Here is a 15,724-nt window from a genome sequence, read left to right as displayed (position 1 = left end):
ATAACGCTCGCAAGTATTCTTTTAGCATTTCAAAGTCGAAGACTTTCATTTGGCGCAAAAAAAAAAGGAAAAAAGAAGTTGTAACTGTTCTCTGTACTCATTTAAAGAGACTTATGCTCTGGCGATGCCCCTCGTTACAGAGACCCAATCGCATCGCGGAAGAAGAATAGAACTTTCACGACAAACTTGGGCTGTCCAGAGAGCCCACGATGCGGCGGTTAGGCTCGGCCTACCTGTCCCCACGTGGGAGCGGCCCGCAGCTCTGCCCTAGGGCAGGGCTTCTCAGGATCTAGTTAATAAAGTTCTTTGTCTGTCTATGGTACCGACCGTGGGACATGTTATTTTATTTTTATTCTTGTAGTTAGTTTTCTGATATTTTTTTATTTAGTTCGTTTATGAATAGGCCCTCTGAAAATCTGTGTTACGAGTTGCTAAAATCTTCATTTTGATTGTTCGCCTTTATCCCTTTTGTACGTTGTTGGGCTTATGTTTTATTTTATCCAGTGGGGCCAATCCCCCTCGTGGGTACGAGTCATGTTTTGTGACAACAACAACAAAACAACAACAACAACGACAACAACAACAACTTATGTGGATTCGTTTCCTTTCAGACATCCGAGCGAGGCTGTAAAGGGTGCTGCCTTGGAGACGTCTACCGGCGTCCTTCACGGTGGAGTGCTGCCAGTGTCTAGCCGAGACTCCGTTCGGCGATATCGTCGATCTATTGTGGTGCGGACACCTGCTGTGCAGGTACGCCATGCTCGGTTTTGCTATTATATCCTCGTTAAGCGAGACACTCATGTGCGCAAAATCCAACCTCCTTGGTGAAAACCATCCGACACACAGCAAATATGTTTCCACATTTAAAGGGACACTAAAGAAAGACACTGAGTCAGTTTAGACTGACGAGGTATGCCTTCTATACCCTATCTTAGTTATTTCCTCGTAAAAGGTTGATTACTAGACGATGAAATGAATTAAAAAGTTATGTTTCTGGTTTTCGCTCCGAAATCCCTGCGCTGGTTCGCCAGTGTGACGTCACGAATTTCAGATTGTTTCTTTTTTCGCGCATTTAAGCGGTTGTAACTACGTAGAAGTCTTTGAAACATGCCATGCTTAGTCTTCGGCTTTTTTAAAATCCAGTACAGTCGATCTTTAGCAAAAAAAAAGGTAAACTGGACCCGAGCAGACGCCGTCAAAATTCGTGACGTCATGGGCGAGCTGGTGCGAGAATTTCAAGTCGACGTCGCCACCCATCTTTAGTTCTCTATATAGACTCGTGTAAGGGCCGCACCCGTGTAAGGACCACAACCTCAACTTGGCAGTCCGAAATTTGGGAAAAAACATTCCAGCAGAGCAGCAATCGCGTTCGTTGCCTCGATGTCGCATGCGCGCTCCGGCGAATTTTCGCCCCCTGCATACTTCCGCGTGCCACTACTAGGTGGCGAGTGTCATCTAGTAGCGGCATATATTATCTAGAATATAGTATTTAGTAGCAGCTCTTAGATGGTAGTGAACTAACTGTTTAGGTCCGTGTAAGGGCCGCACATCGTCAAACGTTTTTGGGGAAAATGCGGCCCTTACACGAGTCTATACGGTATGTGTGTTCTTAAATTTTTCCAAGTGGTTCCGTGATCCATAAGTACGTGCAGCCATCTTTCAAGGGTCATCGTCCATCAGATCGAATGGTTTTGACATGCACGTGCTTCACACTTTAAACAGGTCACCAAGAGCATCCAACCAGCTTATAAATGGTTGCAATAGGCGGCCACAGGTAGAATGAATTGAAGTAGCTACACCTGGCGACAACTTTCTGTGGCAGCACGGCCAATGCTATGATGCCGATGCCCGTAGCCTTGGCCTCGCAGCCACAGAAAGTTGTCGCCAGGTATACTTTCTCTCCAGATAAGCCGCACGCAATTCTGTGCGCCACGTCGTATCATGTTTTTCCGTTTTCCCCCCAACGCAAATGCCCAAACGTCAACTACGCCCTAAGCCATTTCTGTTTTGCTTACTTAATCCTTGATTAGGATACTAGGATAACCTGATTAGGATAGCCTACTTAAACGCAGTCTTTCACTACTAAAGAAGGCCGGCAGTTTCAACGCCTCACTGTTGAACATTACTGTGTATTACTGTGTATTAGCTGTATTACTGTGTATTAGCTTCAACCGACCCTGACACGCTGTTGGATTCGGTCCGCCAGTATCTAAGGGCTGTAGTAAAGCATGGTTGAAACATCGGTGCGGCAGTACTCAGTCTGCAAGGCATAGAATAAGTCGTGCTCGAAAGCGAGTAAGCCAAAGTATTACACTATCGCGTCTTTGCTTGATATGGCAATATAATTGGATATATAAATTAGAGAAATGTGCGGATATGCTGAATTAAGTTGAAGCAACTTTCCTGCGTCCGAATTTGGCCTGCAGAAACTTTGTACTTTGCTGAAGTACTGGTGCCGTAAGTAGTATTTAGCGTAGAAAACGTATTCAGTGCTGTGAAATCACGCGAGCTTCCATTGCTCAAATGATTTCTTCAGAAGCTGACGTTTAGCGAATCGTTGATTCATCAGCCACCTCAATTGCACAGCGCTGCCATCACTCGCGTCTATCTCTTTGCTATTGACTACATTGATGGAACAATGCCTTACTCGTATTTACTTGTCTTTGTCATTAGGATGTTTTCTGCCCCTATCAGCACCATCGTGTAACATGATGCCGTTGTCCCTGCACGGGACAGCTCTCTGGGGTTTCCTTTATCTAACTTACAAGTTCTGTTGCAGTTTTATGTCCTTTTCTGCTCATTCATCAATATCCTTGATGCACATCAATATAATGTACATGCATATTACTAACGCGATATATATGCTTATATGGTGTCTGTGATACTGCCGCGAAAAATTGACGTTGTGGCGTACGCCTTCAGCAGTTCGGACAGGCAGCCTCTTTGCATAATATTCTAATATTCTTCCTTTTACCTCTCACTATGCACAGAGACTGCGTGCACACGGCTGCTGTGAACTCGACAACTAATTTTGTTCGATGCCCTGCCGCTCCAGAAGGTGGCGCACAATGCCAGTCTTACGTCCAAGAATCTGCGCTGAAATCTGTAAGTAAATAGCCCTCAATATAAAGAAGTGCCAAATACAGAAAGCAGAAGGATAGCTTTTAAATGACGGCTGCAGGCAACGCTAACTTTCTAAAAAAAATTAATAATTGCTATATACTCTCCACCATGTTTCCTATCTTAGGTTTATACCCGTATAGAAAAGACTGAAGTTGCCAGGTAATCAAGTTTTTATATAAGCCACAAAACACAGCAAGAATCGAGCGGACGATTTGACGAGCTCTATAATACTGCACAACAGCGTCGAGAACGAGTGCTTCCTAATAACGTTTTGAAATGAAAGCTCGCCCGATTAGAAGAGCCCGCGTTGTCTCCAATGTTGCTCAGCGAATCACTTGGACTTGGACAACGCCTCTACGTGACTGGAGCGCGAGGGTTACGCACAACACAGGAAGGGGAAAAGTTCACCGATGATTACAATACTCCGTAATGCGAAATTTGAGCGAAGCTCTCTACGTGTTTTCATTTCGCGATATATTGGCTGGCGCGGAAAATGGCTCGTGCCGCACGTTGAAAATGGAGCCAAGTGTGTCCCAACTGCCTCGCTGATCGGGAGATCGCGAGAGGCAGCGCGTGGGTGACGCGTGGGTGCGATTCACAGGAGCTGCCGCAGACAGACCTCCGCTCATGCAGCGCTTTGTTTTGAGGCGCTCGCCCCATGCCTTATCAATGGCGCCTTCGGTGAACAGACGACGCGCGCTACTCTGGCACTATCTCGGAGCGATCGTCGCCGGAGAGCACGTCTTGCGCGGCGCTCCGTTTTCCTCCTCAACCTTTCGCCATACTGTCCTTCTCCGTTTTCCTCCTCATCCTTTCGCCATACTCTTCTTCTCCGCTCTTCTCCTCATGCTTCCGCTGCATCCTCCTCCTCCGCTTTTCCCCTCGCACTCCCTTCGCTCTCGCCGTCTTTCATCTCCCGCTCCGCATTCGCTCTTTTATCCTTCGCTGGGCTGGTTCGCTCGATTACGCCGAGGTAGAACGACGGACGCCGACGCTTCAACGCAGCAACGTACGCCTAAATAGCTGCGCTCTAAAAGAAAAAAAATAGGGAAGGCAGGGATGTTAGCCACATAATTACCTGGTTGGCTACTCTCCGATATAGGAAGGGAATAGGTGACTAAGGAAAAGAAAGAGCAAGAAAGGAAAGACGAGAGGAAGGAACGATCTACGCCGCGCGCAAACGCATTTCCGTTTTGTCAACGGCGCAGACATGAGGGAGATATGCCGCGTTTCCCTGAAGCGCGTGTGCATGCGTGAGTTGCGACCGAAAAATGTGGGCACTGCGCTTTGGTAATACGGACGCGAACACGCTTTTGCCCGGTTGTCCATAACTGCGCGGCACAAGGCGACCGCATATAAATACTTCAAAATAACCCCTCTCTCTGTTCGTTTTCGTGGCGCAGTGATGCATTGCCTGAATGCGAAATCGTGAGCAGTGCAATACTCGCAGCACATGCATGAGACGGGAAACTAAGAACACATTGTACACTTCAGCAAGACTTCGGCACAACTAAGAACACATTGCAGACTTCAGCCATTAGCATTAGGGATTCACCCTGTGGAACGCCTTAGCGAAATCTAACTGTACCATTGCTACCCGCCCTCAGCTACACACTCCAGCACCTATCTCGCAAGATGAATGTTCGTTTGAATAGACGGGCCTCTGATGCCACATGTTTGATGATCACCTACCACAAATCCTATCACGACTTGCAAACGCTTAGCTAATATCTTCGGAAAAAGTATATAATCCACAGTGCATAGGAAATAGGTGCTTTCGGCAATGAGGACAGTGTGTCGGTCCTTGGCACATTGTGGCTGGTAGGGACCCTACTTCGAAGACTTCATGGTACATCCAAATTAATAATGGTGATAAGAGAGAATGAAAACAGTGATAAAATTCGGCAGTAAGGCCTTCAGAGCCGGGCGTCCTGGGTTTCGCTAATCCAATCAGCGCGTGCAGTTACTTCGTCGACATGAATGTTTTCATTTGTATAATCATAATCATCCTGATTTAACTAGGGCACCAGCGATGCAAATTTGCTGGCAGACGCATCTATATCCGATGGCTTATGACCTCGAAAAAGTTTTTGATGATGTTCGCAAAACACTTTAGTTATTACAGTCGGCTAGTTAACAATTATTTCACCATACTCTATGTCTAGTATTTGTTTAGAGAGCCCGTGTCGGCGCTCGTCACCTAGAGACCTACTGCGAATTTGTTCCAAAAAACGCTGCTCTCACAACGCATTAGTTCACCTCTGTACTTTTCTGTGTACAAAGCCACTTGTCACTTGGTGCTATAAATATCATCATAGCACCAATGATGATATTCTTTTTTTATTTATTTGACGTGACTAAATAAGATGATGTTAGTACCTAGAGAAGGGGCCAGTTATTTCTTTTCGCATGAGAAACAGAATTATGTATCACAAGAAAAAGGCAAATGAAACGCACCATAAGCTGACATAAACACAACAAAGGCTCCGAGCACAAAATGTCGCAAAACAGCTTTGCATGCCTATCGTTTTCCATATCATTGCGTTTGTTGTTTGAACGCGGCATCGCAAACAACATCTGCAGGTGCTTTCCGTTCAGGAGTGGGCCCACCGCAAGGAAGTGGCTCAAAGGCAGTCCAGTCAGTCCAGCCAGTCCAGCGTTATCTTTCCCAACGTCCAGCTGGAAAAAAAGATGTATGACAGTGACGAGTTTGACAGCGACTAGCGGCTCCCTGACGCACTATGTGTGCTTTGGGCTGGTGGAACTCCTACGATACCCTGTGATGCTGACCGCCGTGAAGGCGAACATTCGCGGGTGGCTGAGCAACAGAGTTTGTCTTCGTCACTCGTACTCCGCGAGAACCCTTGTCGATAATTAATTTTTGTGACCAAGATGCAGGTCTCACTGTATACGATTGCCTCTGCAAACCAAGAGGCAGGTCGTAATAGCTGATGTAAAGATAAATTCCAGCCGAATGGTTCCTAATATACTCGTATATTGACACGGAGATGGAATAGCGATAAAGGGTGGCAGCTCAAATTATTATTTTTTTTCATGACATTTGTTCCGGCAATAAAGGCCATTTAACTACCGTTCTGAGTCTGTTTCTCAGTTATTTCATTACGTGCATGTGGGTTTAATGCGTGTTTGTGTGTTTGGGAAATATTGTTACGGCGCAACCAAGTGTGGCGCCAGTCAGGGGAAGACGATTTGACGTGCAGATGTGCAGTCGGTCTCCCCAGGCATCTTGTTTATGTATCGTTGCCTCTCTTAGGTACGCCGCACCTCTAACCAATTTTTCACGATGCGGAAGTCACAGATAAAGTTGTATTTACAATATTTACAAGAGAGACAACGATACATAAACAAGTTGGCTGTCGAGACCGATTCCACCTCTACACGTCAAATCGTCTTCTTCTGACTGGTGCCACCCTTGGTTGCGCCGTAATAATATCATGAACCTTAAGCTTGACATTCGACTAATGTCATTGTAGCTTACAGCGAGATCCTGTATTTACCGGCTAACTCTGACCGGTATTTCTGTGGAGGTGTTGCCCACCTCCCCCGGATCAAGCAGAATGCGCCGCTTGGTTTGATTTTTTATTGCCCAACAGAGACGCTCACTTCGTTCGTCAAAGTTCCGTGCTATGGTTGAGCCGAAACACACACCCGAATGGTGCAGCTCAAATATCAGAAAGCAAAGGCAAGGCTGAATATCATGCGCTATTTCACAACAGGTCTGTGTGCCTTGTAGATTCAGATTATCACTCTTCACCGCTGCGGGATGCTTAAATACGATGGTGTAACCTCGTGCTCTAACTTACTACTGGGGCTCTAACCACGAAAAAATCTTATGTTGATGCACCGTAAGTACATGCTGTATGCTTTCATCTTTTTTTCTGAAAACAGGGAAGGGCGAAGGGTGCTCATATTTTGGCCACAACACGCGCGTCTCTGTTTAGCAAAGATTGCGTTAAACATTTTTATTATGCCACGCAAGAAAAATTGAAACCTTCGGAAAGCCCCCCCCCCCCTTTTTTTTTGGACTACCAACTGGAAAGCATTGTGTATCTGAGCAACGATTGCAACATCCTGAATGCGGTGACTGAAATCATCAATCGCCAATGATCGATTTGAATAATAGGTGTGCTAACGAAAGAGGTGAGCGCCTTCCCACGGTTGTATTAGGGCATCACATATGTTTTAGTACCATAGTTCCCAAGAGAACTAAAACGCCTAGTTTTTCACCAACAACCCTAAATGCTAGATGGCGGATAAACTTACTCGCTTTCACAGACACATATAGTGACAATAGTTGCTGCACAATGGCGTTCACGCGAAGACCAGTTTTAGGCATTGCTTCTGTAAAAGTTCGTTCGGTCATGTGGGGCATGAGTAGAGGTGCATGGTAATGGAGCTGTTTAGCGCTGACATTCTCTTGGGGTTGCGCTGTCTGTGATTTTTTTTTATTGCGATAGCAATTATATGGACACTTCAACCGGATTTCTGCCGTCGGCGTCGCCGTCGCCGTGAGGTTCCCTATAGATAAAATCTTCGCCGCGTGCCGTATGCCCGAGCGGAAGCGTGCGGGGACGCGCGCTATCACGGAGAGCGAACACACTCAATCTCCCACGCGCAAGCAAGGAAGCGGGAAGCCAGCGCCGGAGGGAGCGGGGGGGGGGGGGGGGGGGGGCGCACTTCCACTCTGCCAACAACCGTGCTCGTCGCTCGCTCGCACCGTCTCTTATCTCCACACGGCTCTGACCTTTATGCGCCGTGCATTCGCCGCTCAGTTTCCGTTGAAGCGATAGACCGCACGTACCTTCGCCGCTGCGGCGTATCCGCTTGCTGCCAGAGTTTTGACGGTCGTTGTCTGCAGTCATTCAGTGTGATCTATTCATGTTTGTTTGTGCGCGCTCACACCACGCTTGTTCATTCAGTTAGTAATAGTCGGGCCACATTTTCCAACGCACGCTACACATGCAACGCTGCCCGGATCGGCAGTGCAGCGCTACAGGTGTGTCCCTTCACACGCGCTGCCCACGGTAAGCGCTTCTCATCAACACCACCGTTTCACACGTGCCTTCTCGTGGTCATCGAGTCTCTCTTCATGTCGGTCTACTTACGCCGCAGCACACCTGCTTACTTAATCAGCTCATGTTTACTACAATTCATATTGCTACTAAAGCCGCTCACCTTACTTCGTATGACATTGCTGTGTTGCTATCGCATTCATTGCTTCGCCCTTAGGGCGAAACTGTGACATTTTTTTGTTCGTACTCCGACCGGCACGGTTCAAGTAGCAACATAACTGGACGCGCAAAAGCGTTTCTTCAATTGTAAACATCGCCAGGTTTAGCGGTCGGAAGCGGCCTGCGTGCGTTGATGGGGCTTGTCCTGGTAAAATTTGCTTTAAACTGTCTATAAACTGTCTCTAGGTTTAAAGGCACCCTGAAACAATCTTGACGATTTTGTACAAACGTACCGAGTGGTTAGGGAAGGTCCTTATGATAATTTAATGACACATTTAAGCGCTTCGGGTGCAATTTATTATCAGTGCTTATTAGCATGGTCATCGCGAACAATCGCAGCGGCGCCAATCGCCTGAGTTTCCAGCCGCGCTGTTAGAATCTATACGTAGCTGGTGCGCGTGACGTCAGTTAGGCGAGCTATCCGATTGGCTGCCCAGGTTGCGTCATCCACAATTTGTCCATATTTATGATGAACAAATCTTGTTCGCAATAGTCGGAATCTTGGTTAATTTGTTTCCATAAAAATGTAACACAAAGATAATACACAACGACAATTTATCACTATATACTCAAGCACTTCCGGCACACAGCAAATGCCGTGTGCTTGTGTGACAACGTGCACCGTGTTGACGCGAGCTGCGCGGTCAGTGTCAGCCTCGAGGCTTCTTTTCGCGAGGACCATGAATGGCCCTTGCTGCGTTGTGGGCTGCAAACCTAGAGCTTGGCGACATGTTAAGCTGCGACATCGTGTCCCTCTGAAAGGCAACAGGTATACGATCGGCGCCAGGATCTACGCGTTTGCGGCCGTCACTTCACGCCGGAGGATCACTACCACAATAGGGAGTTTTACCGTGCCCAGTAATGCGCTAAACGCAGGCGGACTGGGCGGTTTGCGAGATGGGCGGAGGCACGAACGTGAGCGGCCTACAAGGTGCAGCCACCTGGTGGGAGAGAGCTCAACTAGACAAAAAACAGAGCTAATATACCAGCAACCAAATTTGCCACTTCGCTACTGGTGTAAGTTTTCGGCGGCAGCGTAATCTTGAACACGTCGATTTTTTCAAATGTTTATAAGGTTTTACACTTGGTTACAGCAACATTTGCCCTGTGTTTGGCTGGTTAAGCTCTGCGCCACCTGATGGCTGCAGCGTCCAGGCCACTCACATTTACGCTAAAACCCCTTCATCACAGCGGTATTAGTATGAAGGGGGCTTAGTTTACGTACGCCTCCGCCCATCCGTCAAAACGCCCAGATTGCCTGCATTTAACGGAATACCCGACACGCTCGGGGCTGCGACTGAACGCTCGCAACGCACGCTGGTCGAATAGCCCTCGCACCGATGATAATCAAGACGATTCCACTCTCGTAGCATACACTGACGCCAGTGTTACTGGTACCACGATTCACACAGCTCTCGTGTGCCCATTGATACCAGAGGCAGGCCAGACGTGCTCGTATGTTGCCGATCCTGCACCGCCGGCTTATCTTGCCGAGCTTGCCGCCATACGGGACGGACGGCTTGGCCGCGTTGCTCCCTTTTGTTCAAGCTGCTCGATATTCTCAGCTCATCGTTGGCACGGACTCGACTCAAGCCATCCACGACATACGTAGGGTATCTCGGTCCTCTCTTCTCTCGGATAGCATTCACCGTATTGCTGCCACTACGAATTTAGTGATAAACGTTCAGTGGGTGCCTCGAGCAGCCCTGCCAGGTCTACTTGAAGCAGATTTGGCAACCCACCCTGAGAACATAAAGTACCCACTTCCGCATTTTCCCGAAGATGCTTGCGGACAACTGCTCCGGGAAAAAGAAAACCTCCGGCGTACCACACGAGCTCTTATACCTCCGTGTGGGTCAGACCTCCCTGGTGGGTTAACCCGCCGAGAGGAGGTTACGTTACGGAGGCTGCGTGTCGGGGTCGCACTCACCCCGTCTGTGACCGCTCTCAGGGCACAACAGTACCACGGTCCCTATGATACATCGTGCCCATTTTGTGACACTACGATTCAAAATGTGACAGTAACACACCTATTATGGACGTGCCCAGGACTTCACCTAAGCAGTCTCCGCCGCCTACGGGCAACAGGCCTTCGGCCTGGCCGCCCACCCGACCTTGAACGTTGAATTCATGGACCGTATCATCGTTCACTTCTAGATTTTTTGCATGAATCAAGTCTGTTCGTGTATTTTTGATATACTTTGTATTGTGCCTAAGGGCAAGCTTTCGAAATAAAAAAAAAAAAAGCTCTCGCTGGGGATTGACAGCCTGGCGGCTAGCAGAAAGGTTGGAGAGGCTTCGTGCGCTGGCTCCATGACACCGGTAGTAGACGACACGATGTCACATCAGGACGCAGAGCCAGTGAAGGCGGAGCTTAGCCCCGATTTCTCGGCGAATGAGTTGAGAAAAAAAAAGGGCTTAGCTAGGGAGGACGGTAACTTCCAATCGGACGCAACTTCCTTATTATGAAAAGTTCACTTGTGACGCGAAGGTTTTACTGTACAGCTGTGCCCTACGCGTCTACAAAAATTGTGCAAACCGTTTCAGGGACCCTTTAAGCAAGTTGCTTTGCCTTCTTACAGACTTCTTCCGACAACAGAAAGCATACAGGCCTTCCGTTCTAAAGCGTCGTTAACGAGCCATATGTTGTTATTCACGCGCTTCATGATGGATGGTAGAAATTTAAAGTTTAAAGGCGTAGGTTTCCACCATACTGTCTACAGACATTCTATCGGCTGCGTAGTAACGTATCTCTTGACTCTGTATAATGACTAAATGCATTAATGAGACGGTAGTACACAGTATTACCAGACCCAACGACAGAACACACACACACACACACACACACACACACACACACACACACACACACACACACACACGCACGCACGCACACACACACACACACACACACACACACACACACACACACACACGCACGCACGCACGCACGCACGCACGCACGCACGCACGCACGCACGCACGCACACACACACACACACACACACACACACACACACACACACACACGCACGCACGCACGCACGCACACGCACAGAGGGCAGTATTTATAGCACAGCGCAGGAGCACAACCTTAACTCTGCTTAACCTTTTTGTAATTCCAGGTCGATAGTGGCCTCTAAGTCAATTTTCGCTATATCTGAAGCTCGTAGTCTGATACCGCTGTACCGCTATCACCTATCACCTATTGTGCGCTGTAGAGAAGCACCCTACTGAATTCGGAATGACGTGAACGTAAACGAAAGTAGGATAGGGTGTCGAGATCTAGAGAGAGAGAGAGCACGAAAGAAAATATGCCAGGTAAGCAACGAGACGCGAAAAGCTCCGACTTCGAGGGATGTGAGCGACATTCGAGCGCCTGTGTCCGCGTGACTTCCCACGTGTCACGTACCCCAAAAGTTTGTTCTTTATCAAGGACGTCGTGCGAACCGGGGCGAAAAAATTTCGCATTGTTATGCCTTCGGCTTACATTCCTAGAGTGCTCTACCAGCGCATTCAGGTGGGTTCCACACATTCCAGCGGAAACTGCCCACACCTGCATCCGCTTGCGGCGTAAGGTCCCCAGGCGCGCAGCGTGCGGGCGGAACGGCTTCTTTGCGCTCGGTCCTCTACTCGCGCAGAGCTCGTTCGGCGAAGGAAAGAAAGGGTCAGAAGGAGGTTTCTTTCTGGGCTTCCTCTTCCGTTGTGGGCTTTGCGCAGGTGCACACGCCGCCTACTGTCACCGGCGCAGTCACCGTAGACGGCTAATATAGCACAGTCTTCTACGGCCGAGGTTGTAGCCGAGGCGTGGTCAGGCATTTTATTGTTCCTTTCCAAGAAGCGCCTATACTTTGCTTGGGTCGTTGGGGGAGAGCGCAACGATTTAGACACGGACATGGTCACAGATGGACCATCCTAAATATATATTTAGAAAGTGTATAAAATTGAAAAATCATAGAGCAAATGACGCAGGGCACTTGACAGTAGGTTAAAATTAGCGCTTGTGCTTGGCGCTTTGTCGTTGTCTTTTTGCGCTGCGGTTTTTGACTTCCTTGATATTAACCAAATCGTCCAAGATACACGCTTTGATAAGTGTATAGATTCTCCGTAGACATCATACTCGCTGTCCTGCATTGTGCCTAGAGGTTCCCTTCTTTCGTGCAACCGTAAGAGTGATATTCTGCTTTCCCGGCATCCGGTACTACTCATAAGCTGTAGGTGGGCACGATGGGAACGTCATTGTATACGCTGCCGAAGGATATAAAACAAGGAGAAATGAATTAAATTCTGGGGTTTCACGTGCCAAAATTTACAATATGACCACGAGGCGCACCGTAGCACGGGACCCCGGATTCATTTTGAGCACCTCAGGTTTGTGCACCTATATCTACAAGTATATACACGAGCGTTCCGCATTTCGCCCCCATCAAAATCGGAGACCTCGGGCTCCATAGCGCAACGCCCTAAGCATTGGGCCAACGAATAACAAGATGGTATATGACTAACATGGAAACTGAAAACATACATGGAAGTTAGAACACGTCAGCTTGCGCAGACCCTGTGCTACTATTCACATAGGCTTATACTGCAGTTCTTCCTATAACTAAAACGTATCAACTAATAAAAGCAGTGATCACTAGATTTCTGAAATGAATAGTGCCTCTTCTGAACATTGCTACAGTCGCATACTTGTCTGCGTAATGTTGATTGCGTAATTCTTAAAAACACTTGGTTCCTTTAGAGTAAACCAACTTCATACATAACAAACATGCACCAAAACGTGTTTATTTTTTTTCTGTATTTCTTTCTCTCATTGCAAGGCATGTATGATCGCCACTAACACGTTAGCCCCATTTCTGGTACACTCACGTCTCTGACTTTCGGCCGAAACGCGGGTCGAAACTCCGCTTACTGTGGAAAGTCACATACAGACAAAAAAATAAATAAAAGAACAACGAAGAAAGAAAACAGGAGCACAAGAAAGCCTTCAATGTTGAGTTTCAGCTGCAGCCACCAAAGGAAAGGCATTTCGTTCGAGTTGCCCAGGTTAGGTTCTGGGTGCAAAAGAAGAGACCTCGGATTCGCACACTTGCTGGCGAAACTCGATAACGCTGCCTTCAAATATAAGCGGCGCAAAATCAGCCGCACCTGAAGAATACTAAATCCAGGCCAAATATATACGCTCTCTCAAATATCGGTCGCGAAAAAAATTTTTTTTGAAAAAAAAATAACAGAAGAAAAAACAATAACAGAAGAAAAAAAAACAGCGTCTAACAAAAATGCAATAACACTTGACAGGTGACAACTCTGTCGTGCCGAGCTTTCCCAAAACAAATAAGAATCGCACGCTTGGCTTGAAATGTTGGTTCGAAAACGGGGAGAAATCCGCTGCCTGTCGCTGGACGCAGGAGGTATACTGCCACTGAGCATCCTATAGCTTAGAGATCTGTGTGTGGCCGTTTCACTTTCGGGACACACCGAGGAGCGAATATTGAATGTCAAGAAGAGTGCCACAAACCACGGTTAGCCTCTGCCAACGCAAAACTTGCCAGCGTAGAATTCTGCTTACGTATAGTAAACGCGCTTTTCTGCCGTTGTGGCGAGTTCTGGTTGCTGCGAAAGAAAAAGGAAAAAAAAAAAGAATACAACAGCAGCCGAACCAACGACAGCTTCATTTGATTTCGCATCCGCGCCGTAGGCGGAAGTTTCATTCTTTCCTTTATGTTCTTTTGTTTGTTTCTTTTTTCCCAATTATTTGTTTATTTTTGTTGAGTGGAAGGAGCCCTTAAGCTGATTATGATTTGACAAGCGCCTCAACGAGAATGCCATTCCCAAGTGAACTAGCATTCTTTTCTTTCGAAAAATAAATTTTACACTTTCAAAGCAGACATGGACACCAAAAAGAATATATATATATATATATATATATATATATATATATATATATATATATATATACAGAATGTTCTTTTTCAAGTTTTATGAAATTTTGAGAAATCGCATATGGCAGGGGCGCTATAACGTAAAGCTATTCCAAACTGGTTTATTCCAATCTCCTGACGTCCAATTTACGTAACCACCGACGCAAGTATCGGGCGGTGACCCGCAGCGTTGTCTGAACAACCCGATCAAACACTCTCCTCGTTTATAGGAGATCACCTTTGTTCGCTTTCAAAACCAATAACACTGCCTACACTCAGCTGTTCTTATCTAATTGGCTGACAAGAGCCGAGGAGCACGCTCTAGTGGAGAGGGTTTCGATGGGGCCGAGCCAGCGCAGTGAAAATAGATAACCGCAAGAAGAGGGTGGTGCCGGCTTCCCCGATTGGTCCGCTTCGCCTTACTTAGCTTGTGGTGGCTGGTCGAAAATCGCGGCGGCGTGCAACGGAAGGATAAGAATGCCGCTAAAACGGATCCTCAGCAAGGAAGAGTTCGCAGAGCGATGTCCTATACGTGCTGAAACAGCTCGAAACGTTTTACTGCCACGCAAAAAGGTTTAGTCATGCACAAATAAATACATGCTCACCGGCAGGTGCGCAGGTGCGAGTAGCGAGGGCCTGAGCGATCGGCGGGCAGCCATCTTCTATTCCTTCCGGAACGGGGCAGTCTCTGGCTATTCAGAAAGATTTTCAGCTTTGTTCGGCATATTAATGCATTTTTGTTTTTGCGTACACGTCACTTTGACGCGATGAGTTTTCGCGGTTTTGTGAGTTCCCGTGACAGACAGGCGAAGTGGGCGCAGCCCGAAAACAGTGGACCAATAGCAGAGGGCTAATGGTGAAAAGGCGTCAAAGCAGGAATTATTATTTTTCTTTTGTGCGGTTTAATTCATGCATAATCAGTGTGTCCACGTTATATCAGATGGGGAGCTATGGCGGTTTTCGTGACGTCGCGTGACAGACAGGCGAAGTTGGGAGTGGCCCGAAAATGTTTTGACCAATCGTGATATGCTGATTGCAGAATTGAAATAGAAAAGTTTGGAATAGCGGACATTAGTAGCACGAGAAATCAAAACACATATTCAACTAATTAACAAACAATCACTAATAACTTTAGTTAATTACGTTACGACACATTGTAATTTACGAACTGTAGCCGGTGAGCTTGTCAGGCGTATCAACTTAGAATGAATTTCCAGAATGACACCAGTTTGGAGATTTGCGCCTTCAAACTCGCCGTAAAAAGGCACTGTTGTTCCAATTACTTTTTTGCCAAAATGCTTTTTTATACATTGAAGCACAAAACTAACTGGAACGCCCATGTATTTCGTCCCACACTTTGGGAAATAATACTCGTATCTCGAAACTGGTAGAGCAATATGAAAAAAATATATATGCCTCCCTTCCACT

At 47.1% G+C, this 15,724-nt stretch overlaps 1 protein-coding gene across 1 annotated transcript in view; it reads left to right on the top strand.

Moving 5' to 3' along the window:
- Nucleotides 1–597: 597 nt before the first annotated feature.
- Nucleotides 598–15,724, top strand: part of LOC119446079 (erythroferrone-like) — a 51,287-nt gene continuing 36,160 nt past the window's right edge. The window contains exons 1-2 of the mRNA XM_049663890.1: nt 598–750; nt 2,991–3,105. The gene's annotated coding sequence lies outside the window, so the exon portion shown is untranslated. The remainder of the gene's footprint in view (nt 751–2,990; nt 3,106–15,724) is intronic.

Source organism: Dermacentor silvarum, chromosome 3 (assembly GCF_013339745.2).
Source record: "Dermacentor silvarum isolate Dsil-2018 chromosome 3, BIME_Dsil_1.4, whole genome shotgun sequence".
NCBI lineage: Eukaryota > Metazoa > Arthropoda > Arachnida > Ixodida > Ixodidae > Dermacentor > Dermacentor silvarum.
This window is presented reverse-complemented; position numbering and strand designations above follow the sequence as displayed.